The 10048-nt window shown below is 45.4% G+C and overlaps 2 long non-coding RNA genes across 3 annotated transcripts; both read left to right on the top strand.

Moving 5' to 3' along the window:
• Positions 1-255: 255 nt before the first annotated feature.
• Positions 256-8786, top strand: LOC135764817 (uncharacterized). 2 transcript variants are annotated; one of them, XR_012336010.1, is made up of 5 exons: positions 256-358; positions 441-567; positions 635-786; positions 864-1452; positions 8350-8786. It is a non-coding gene; the product is annotated as an uncharacterized lncRNA (long non-coding RNA). The 2 variants fall into 2 exon arrangements; XR_010540289.2 differs by having other exon boundaries at positions 298-567.
• On the top strand, positions 6948-7961 carry LOC135764847 (uncharacterized). Its single transcript, XR_010540311.2, has 4 exons — positions 6948-7432; positions 7515-7641; positions 7709-7860; positions 7938-7961. It is a non-coding gene; the product is annotated as an uncharacterized lncRNA (long non-coding RNA).
• Positions 8787-10048: the final 1262 nt, after the last annotated feature.

The raw sequence follows: 10048 nt of genomic DNA, 5'->3' as shown, positions 1-10048 counted from the left end.
TATAGCAACACTCATAGTGCCAAAATTTTGCTTTATGATATGACTGTATATTGCCATGTATTTTTCACATTTCTCTATAGCATTTGAGATCTGTTGGACCCGTAAGTAGTACATGACCTCAGACTTAACAAGCTGATTGCTTGATGTTAACAACAATAAGCCTCACAGTATCACTACATTAATGCTAGTGTGGCGTGAGGGTGGTCCTCTCGCGTCATGACCGTGGTTAGCCTATTGGCAACGCCCCGGGCTATAAAAACAGGAGCGTATGCGTCACCTGGGATGCGTCACTTGGGGGACTGCTGCGTCGTTAACGCGATCCCGTCACTTCCGGAATTGGCTGTGTATTCTCGAGACGGTAAGGAACGGATGCACTGTTAGTTATTTTGTTTATGTGTGTTTGGTTATGAGAAGCACACCCTCTGTTTAATATGCTTTAGAGTCGCTGATTAGTTTGGCAAGTGCTTCCGCATTGATACTGCGTTCATCTTGGCGAGTGCTTCCGCATTGATACTGCGTTCATCACAACGGTCTATTCAAAGAGTGTCTGTACAAAGAGTGGAAAAGGTAGGATGAATGCTTTGTGGTTGATTAACTGGTAAATGCATAACCTACTAATTCGCTCTTTTCCCAGCTGTGCTATTTTGATAGCTGCTGGCATATTGTGTCTACCTTCATTCTCAGCTGTGAGATCTGATGCGAGTGCGGAATTAAGGTGCTCCGTAAGGGCAGCTGTTGAAAGCAACTATTGTTGTCTGTTCGTCATAATTAACCCTGTGTTGATCGGTAGGTATTTATGCATGCAACCATTAGGATGAGAGTGAGTTAATTCCAACAGAGTTATAGTCTTGTTTTGTTTATAGGTTTGGGGACTATCTGGGTCGGGGTGCTCTCTGTCCATTTACAGCTGCAGTGCTGTCCTGTTTCCAAAGTTTTATTTTTATTTGACTTTTCCTTTTGGGTTATGCTGCTTTGTTTTTGATTTATATAGTTTGATTCTAAAGTTGATTATTTTGGGTTCTACTTGAATTATATTTGTGATTTGTCCTTATTTACTTTATATTTAATTATTTTTGATTTACATTTTGATTTATAATTTTTTACTAGTGAATTTGTTTCTCTTGATTTCTCATTGATTTATTTAGTTGTGTGTTTTACGCAACCATTTATTTGTTGATTTATTGGTTGCAAAAGTTGATTTATTTCAATTTAATTGGGTCTCATAACCCAGCTCCTGAGGTGAATCTATTTGATGCATTTTTCTTGTTTTGGCAGGGCTTGAGCACCAGGGGTACAGGACTAGCTTTGGTGGCGGTAGATTCTTCACAGTGCGTGTGGTTATCACCGTGTGAGTGTGCGTGTGTGTGTGTGTGTGTGTACACAGTGAAATGCAGTGGAATGCAGTGATTCACGGACCGGTGGTGTGATCTGATTATTAGCTGCCCCATACTGGTAAGCTCCAGCCCCTGGCCTGACATTTGCTATAACCCCTAATTCATCGGGTTGAAAAATTTTGTTTTTTATCTTTATCCTGCTTTTAATCAAGATTTGTTAATAAAGACTATTTTTGTATTGTTACCCATGTCTCTGGCTCTAATTGGTGATATGAACTTGCGTATGCCCTTGTACATGATTTAATTAAATTCTGTGGGCGAAATTCCCATGGTGGCGTAGTTGGCTATCTTGTTTGATTCTTACCTTTTCAAAATAAAAGTCTCCTTGTACCCCACGCCACATTTTGGCGTATAGTCGGCAGGGCTTCGCCATCATTTTGTGTCAGAGACATTGGGTTTTTGTGGTGGTGTTTTTCTTTGGAAACAGGGCAGCAGTGTATGGTGTCAGGATTGTTTCGGTTGGTGGCCTCTTCTCTCCTTTGGTAAGTGTTTAAGAAATAAATAGGGTAGACTTCCAAAATGGAAGAGGAACTACAAGAATTGAGGGACTTGGTAGCTCAGTTGAGAGCCGACAATGCACGGTTGCAGCAGGGACAGGTGCCCGTTGAGGTGCCTGGCCCTGATGCTGCCTTGCCGAGTACCTCTGCTCTCCCGCCTGTTACACCTCAACCCTTGGGCGCTGTTGCACCTGAGCGATTTGTTGTCGTACCACGCGATCGACGCTGTCCAAAGTTTAATGGGAAATCTGGGTTGAGCATCGATGAATGGGTTGAGGAGGCACAGGCGTGTATGAGAGTACGTTATATGTCAAGCACAGACCAAGCTTTCTTTCTATTTGACCATTTGGAGGGGGAGGCTCGAGAAGAGATCAGATACCGCCCTGATCTCGAACGCGGGGACCCCAATAGGATCATTAAGGCGTTGCGTGATCTTTATGGCTGTTCACAGTCTTATGTCTCGTTACAAGAGGCTTTCTTTTCCAGAAAACAACAAGAGGGCGAGACTCTGTTGGAATTCTCTCTTGCACTTATGGGTTTGCTGGAAAGAGTTAAGAACCGTGCTCCGCATGTTATCCCTAATGCTGAAATCTTATTGCGAGACCAATTTGTTGAGCACGTCAATGATAGTGCACTAAGGCGTGAGTTGAAGCAGTTGGTTCGTCGCCAGCCTACTGCTACCTTATTAGAGGTGCGTGGTGACGCGATTAGATGGGAACAAGAGGGGATGCCTGGGGGGGCAAGAGGACGTCGTCAGTCGGCCCCATTAGCGTACGGCATTCAATATGGGGTGCGCGGTGGGACTCCGGCTGAGATTTCTAAGCCATCTGAGCTGGGCGAATTGAGGGAGATGTTGCAACAGCAACAACAACAGTTGAATCAGCTCACACAAACTCTTGCCCGTTTTCAAACTTCACAAATGCGCAGTCGCTCTCCTCGCTCCGGTCCGGTTATATGTAGGCGGTGCCAACGACCGGGCCATTTTGCTCGTGAGTGCGATGGGGGACAGCGTTTCTCACGCCCTCCCCCGTCTGCTACCAGTTCCTCTACAGCTGAGAATGAACCGCTATGCTCCCGCCGACCGTCGGAAAACTAGCTCCCACCAGGTTGCGGAGTCACAGCCTGGGTGGGAAAGAAATTGACTCTTGTAAGACTGGTGTACATCGTTCTGTGCCTAATTTGATATCCTCTTGTCCACATGTGATTGCCCTTATGGGGGGTGTTTCGGTGCCCTGTTTAGTGGACACTGGTTCAATGGTGTCTACTATTACCGAAAGCTGTTTTCTGCGATATTTTGAGCCGTGGGGTCGAGACCGCCTTCAAAATTGTCAGTGGTTACAACTTCGGGCTGCAAACGGGCTTACTATCCCGTATGTTGGATATTTTGAATTGGACGTGGAACTTTGTGGCAGGTTGGTCGCTGGGTGTGGTGTCTTGGTGGTGCGGGATCCTCCTGATGGCATGGGCTTAGACGTTCCTGGGGTGTTGGGGATGAACGTCCTTGGCCGATGTTATCGGGAGCTTTTCGGACAGCATGGCAGCGCCCTCTTTGACCTACCTGCAGTTACGCAATTACCTGACGTATCAAGCGCACTGCAGTATTGTCGTCAAATAAGTGCTAGGGAGCTTTCCAATCATGTTGGCTGTGTGCGGGTGCGTGGACGTAGGGTGTGTCGCATCCCAGGTGGCACAATGAAGCTGGTGGCTGCAACTTGTTCAGCTCAGTATGGTGAACGTACAGTTTTGTTTGAACCCCCAGAGTCAGGCCTCCCAGCTGGGCTTCTAGCATCACCTGCTTTGGTGAGAGTAAATCGAGGGACCGTTTATGTGCCTATAGTAAATGTGGGCACTGTGGAGGTAACGCTCCGCCCTGCCACTGTGGTGGGTAATGTAAAAGAGGTCTATATGGTGAGTTTGCCAGCAGGGGTCAGTGAGGAGAAACCAGTAGTTGCCACAGTTCAGTCTCATAGTGTGGAGGGAAGTCTTTCCTTGTCCCAACAGATTGCGTCTCTTGACTTATCGGTTTTGTCCTGTTCGGAGCAGGCCCAGGTTAGGGCCTTGCTGCAGAAATATCAAACAGTGTTTTCGGGTCATGACAGTGATCTAGGTTGCACTCATCTTATTTCTCATGACATACCTTTATTGGATGATGTCCCTGTACGTCAACGATATCGACGGATCCCTCCTTCTGAATATGAGACGGTAAAAACTCATATTAATCAGTTGCTGGAGGCTGGAATAGTACGTGAGAGTTGTAGCCCTTATGCATCTCCGATAGTGTTGGTTAAGAAAAAGGACGGTAGTCTGCGCATGTGCGTAGACTACCGTCACCTGAATACCAAGACTAGGAGAGATGCTTTTCCCTTGCCTCGTATTGAGGAGTCTTTGGACTCCCTAGCAGGGGCCCGCTGGTTCTCCACATTGGATTTGGCCAGCGGGTACTTGCAGGTTCCTGTTTCTGAGCGGGACAAGTCGAAGACTGCATTCTGCACCCCGTTTGGATTGTTTGAATGGAACCGCATGCCCTTTGGCCTTTGTAATGCTCCAAGTACATTCCAGAGGCTAATGGAGCGAATATTTGGTGATCAGCGGTGTCAGTCCCTACTTTTATATCTGGATGACGTGGTGGTGTTTTCTTCTTCAGTGGGTCAGCATTTGGATAGATTGGAGATGGTCTTGAGTCGTCTAGAGCAGGAAGGACTTAAGGCAAAGCTAGAGAAGTGTGCTTTCTTTAGGCCTGAAGTGAAGTATTTGGGGCACATTATATCTGCACAAGGGGTGGCGACCGACCCCGGTAAAATCACTGCTGTCGCACAATGGCGTTGCCCCGAGACTGTGTCTGAGTTACGAACATTTCTTGGTTTTGCAAGTTACTATAGGCGCTTTGTTGAGGGGTTTGCCAAGTTGGCAGCACCCCTGCATAGGTTGGTGGCCGAGGTGACGGGAGGTAAGTCAGGTAAATCTGGCAAACAAAGAGGGCAGCAGTTGACCCATGCATGGACAGAGCAGTGTCAGATAGCCTTTGAGGCCCTAAAGGAGAAATTAACATCTGCTCCAGTACTGGCATATGCAGATTTTTCTAAAACCTTCATTCTGGAGGTGGATGCTAGCCATGGGGGGCTGGGGGCAGTTCTCTCCCAAGAATGCGAAGGCAAGATTCGACCTTTAGCGTATGCCAGTCGTAGCCTGAGGCCCACTGAGCGCAATATGACTAATTATAGTTCGATGAAACTAGAGTTTCTTGCGCTCAAGTGGGCCATGGTGGAAAAATTTAGGGAGTATCTTTTGGGCCACAAGTGTATTGTGTATACCGATAATAACCCTCTAAGTCATCTAGCTACGGCAAAGCTTGGTGCTACAGAGCAGCGTTGGGCTGCAGAGTTGGCAGCATTTGATTTCGAGGTAAGGTATAGGTCAGGAAGGAGTAACGGTAATGCAGATGCCCTGTCCCGCCAGACCCCCATTTCACACTCCGAGGAGTTAGCTGTGGGTGTTGTGCTCCCTGAGTCGTTGCAGCAGGCCATTGGTACAGGAGGTGTGCTTCAGGTAGATGTGAGGATGGTGAGTGTGTTGCCAGGCTATTCTGCCGTTGACCTGCGTTCCATGCAGGAGGCTGACCCTGCCGTCGGACAGATGATAAAATTTTGGGAACTGGGTCAGCGCCCAGGGTCTGAGGAACGGCGTCAGTTGAGTAAACCAGTTTTGACCCTTCTCCAGCAATGGAACAGGTTAGAAACAAGGGAAGGAGTTTTGTATAGGAGAATATTTCGCCCAGACGGAGGTGAGGAGTGCTCTCAGTTAGTGCTGCCTGATGTTTTGAGGGAAGAGGTTTGGGTGCAGTTGCATCAACAACATGGGCATCAAGGGGTCGAGTGCACAAGTGAGTTGATTCGGCAACGATGCTATTGGCCAAATATGCTGGCTGATATCACTCGCTGGTGCCAGGAATGCGAGCGCTGCCAGCTCGCCAAAGATAACCGTCCAGTGGCACGTGCTTTTATGGGCCATCTGTTGGCTTCAAGGCCAAATGAAGTCCTTGCCATTGACTTTACGGTCCTTGAGCCTTCATTTTCAGGGCAGGAGAACATATTAGTGATGACTGATGTGTTTAGTAAATTTTCCATGGCAGTGCCCACACGTGATCAAAGGGCTGAGACTGTGGCGCAAGTTTTAGTCGAGGAGTGGTTTTATAAGTTTGGGGTCCCTGGCCGTATTCACTCAGACCAGGGCCGGAACTTTGAATCTGCCCTAATCCGTCAGCTTTGTGACCTTTACCAGGTAAGGAAGTCTCGTACCACCCCCTACCATCCAGCCGGCAATGGGCAATGCGAGCGATTTAATCGCACCCTGCATAATCTGCTGCGAACATTGCCAAGCTCTAGAAAGAGGGACTGGGTGTCGTGTTTGTCACAGGTGATATTTTGTTATAACACCACTCCCCATCAAGTGACTGGAGAGTCCCCATATTACTTAATGTTTGGTCAGGAGCCCCAGTTGCCAATAGACTTCCTGCTTGGGAGGGTGCCTGAACCGACCACAGGAAGTATACACAGCTGGGTGGTGGAACATCGTAGACGCTTGCAGGTTGCCTTTGAGGGGGCTCGTGAACGGCTGAAAAACGCTGCAGACCGTCGGAAGAGGCAGCACGATCAAAATGTTCGAGATTTACCCTTGGTTGAAGGTCAGCAAGTTTATTTAAGAGATCATGTAGTGCGGGGTCGCCATAAGATTCAGGACTTGTGGAGTTCCGTAATATATCAGGTGGTTAGCCCTCCTGAACAGGGAGGAGCAGTGTATACAATTGCGCCGGTTACAGATTTGGGCAAGGTACGAAGGGTGCATCGTTCTCTTCTGAAGGCTTGTGTCCAGAAGGAGGTTTTGCCTGTCGATCAGTCCACTGGTGCGGTAGAGAGTCAGGGGGACACCCAGGAGTATGAGGAAGCAGATGATGTTGATGTGATGGTATTAGTACCAGGGATTCCTCAGACTATCCAGGAAGGGGCCTCCCAGAATGTTGGGGATCCAGCACAGCTTGAGGTCCCAGTGGGACTGCTGTCAGTGGGCTCCCCCACTGTGGGGGTGGTCTTGGTAGAACCAGAAGGGCAGGATGTAGAACTCGGAGTAAGGGAAAGTGAAGCACCCTCTAGTTTTCAAAATGAAGGGGTGGTTGCCCCTCGGCGCTCAGTCCGAACTGGTGCAGGTCAACATACAAACTTACATCGTCTTCCCCAGCCGATACGAGGGGTAAGGAATGGAGCTACTAGTAGCGCAGAGATTGTGTCTAACACCATTGTGGCTTTGTTCAGGCCTTGGAGTTAATGTTCTCCTTACTTTATCGTCGGGGCGCCGATACAAAATGGAGGGGTAGATTGTGGCGTGAGGGTGGTCCTCTCGCGTCATGACCGTGGTTAGCCTATTGGCAACGCCCCTGGGCTATAAAAACAGGAGCGTATGCGTCACCTGGGATGCGTCACTTGGGGGACTGCTGCGTCGTTAACGCGATCCCGTCACTTCCGGAATTGGCTGTGTATTCTCGAGACGGTAAGGAACGGATGCACTGTTAGTTATTTTGTTTATGTGTGTTTGGTTATGAGAAGCACACCCTCTGTTTAATATGCTTTAGAGTCGCTGATTAGTTTGGCAAGTGCTTCCGCATTGATACTGCGTTCATCTTGGCGAGTGCTTCCGCATTGATACTGCGTTCATCACAACGGTCTATTCAAAGAGTGTCTGTACAAAGAGTGGAAAAGGTAGGATGAATGCTTTGTGGTTGATTAACTGGTAAATGCATAACCTACTAATTCGCTCTTTTCCCAGCTGTGCTATTTTGATAGCTGCTGGCATATTGTGTCTACCTTCATTCTCAGCTGTGAGATCTGATGCGAGTGCGGAATTAAGGTGCTCCGTAAGGGCAGCTGTTGAAAGCAACTATTGTTGTCTGTTCGTCATAATTAACCCTGTGTTGATCGGTAGGTATTTATGCATGCAACCATTAGGATGAGAGTGAGTTAATTCCAACAGAGTTATAGTCTTGTTTTGTTTATAGGTTTGGGGACTATCTGGGTCGGGGTGCTCTCTGTCCATCTACAGCTGCAGTGCTGTCCTGTTTCCAAAGTTTTATTTTTATTTGACTTTTCCTTTTGGGTTATGCTGCTTTGTTTTTGATTTATATAGTTTGATTCTAAAGTTGATTATTTTGGGTTCTACTTGAATTATATTTGTGATTTGTCCTTATTTACTTTATATTTAATTATTTTTGATTTACATTTTGATTTATAATTTTTTACTAGTGAATTTGTTTCTCTTGATTTCTCATTGATTTATTTAGTTGTGTGTTTTACGCAACCATTTATTTGTTGATTTATTGGTTGCAAAAGTTGATTTATTTCAATTTAATTGGGTCTCATAACCCAGCTCCTGAGGTGAATCTATTTGATGCATTTTTCTTGTTTTGGCAGGGCTTGAGCACCAGGGGTACAGGACTAGCTTTGGTGGCGGTAGATTCTTCACAGTGCGTGTGGTTATCACCGTGTGAGTGTGCGTGTGTGTGTGTGTGTGTGTGTGTACACAGTGAAATGCAGTGGAATGCAGTGATTCACGGACCGGTGGTGTGATCTGATTATTAGCTGCCCCATACTGGTAAGCTCCAGCCCCTGGCCTGACATTTGCTATAACCCCTAATTCATCGGGTTGAAAAATTTTGTTTTTTATCTTTATCCTGCTTTTAATCAAGATTTGTTAATAAAGACTATTTTTGTATTGTTACCCATGTCTCTGGCTCTAATTGGTGATATGAACTTGCGTATGCCCTTGTACATGATTTAATTAAATTCTGTGGGCGAAATTCCCATGGTGGCGTAGTTGGCTATCTTGTTTGATTCTTACCTTTTCAAAATAAAAGTCTCCTTGTACCCCACGCCACACTAGCATCACTAATTCGCTACACTGTAAAAAAGTTGGATCAACTCCACTGGTAACACCAACTGAAAAAAACACTTTTTATTTAGGTGTTCCCAATTTAAGTATTTTTTTATCACTTTTTACCTCAATGCTTCTTTAACCATAAAAATATTCAACATAGGAAGTACTGGATACAATACTGGATACAATAAAATTACATCCCATAAGGCTAGGAGTGTCTAAAAGATTGCAAAACAGGCACAACTGCCTCTCTTTTTGCACAAAGCTAAGATACTACAAAACACACATACTGATACTGATAAAATATCTATACTTTGTAATACACTGTATGTTGCTGTAGAAGTGTCTGTCAATGGCATCAAAACTAATATGCCACTGACAATTCACTCATTTGCTTAAAAGCAGGTTTGCAGGCTAATAATTGAAGTTGCTATTAAGTCCTTGATTGCTGTAATGTGTCTAAATACCTCTGCTGCGATGCAGCGAAATACCTACACAGTAAATAAGCCAATCTGAGATACAAATGGATCTCTGCAGTCAACAATAATCATAGGTCTAGGTAGCACTCAGAGGAAGTGTGCTGCTAATAATGGGGTCCTAAAAGGCTTTGCGTAGACATCTGTAATGTAAAGCAACATATAAAAAAAAGAAAATGTCAAGGTTTGTTGAAATCAGCCAGACAACCACCGCCAAGAAATAAATGTGAAAATTCTGTGTCATGTCTGGGTCGGCATCTCATGCTATTCATTATGTAGATATCATAATATGCATCCACTCAGAGTCAAATGAGAACAAATAGAACAAAAATTATGACATATTACTGGGGGCTGTTCTGAGAAATAGGACATTTAGGCATCTCCATGTCCTGTCATTTCAATCTGGTTTACTACGAGAAACAAACTGATTAAATAGATTTAATTTGTGATTTTCTTTTGTGATCTTTTTCTTTTATCCATCTTTATGTTTAATGTATGAATATGCAGTTCCTCTTAAGAAGGATTAAAGCTAAGGCCACCATCATGGCCTGAGGGTTCATAGATTGAAATTTCAAAGCCTTATTGCAGACCCCATATTATCCATTAAGCTTGATCGTTCATTGAGGTTCAAAGCCACAATCTCAACATCTAAAAAAAAACATGTTTAAAGGATAATTCCGGTATTTAACACTTTGAGTCTCATTTCTGGTTTGTTTTGGACGAACTACAGTGATGGACACAGACATTTTGACAATGGGTC

This window comes from Paramisgurnus dabryanus, chromosome 2 (genome assembly GCF_030506205.2).
Source record: "Paramisgurnus dabryanus chromosome 2, PD_genome_1.1, whole genome shotgun sequence".
NCBI classification, from domain to species: Eukaryota; Metazoa; Chordata; class Actinopteri; order Cypriniformes; family Cobitidae; genus Paramisgurnus; species Paramisgurnus dabryanus.
Note: the sequence above shows the minus strand (reverse complement) of the source record. Positions and strands in the feature narration are given on the sequence as shown.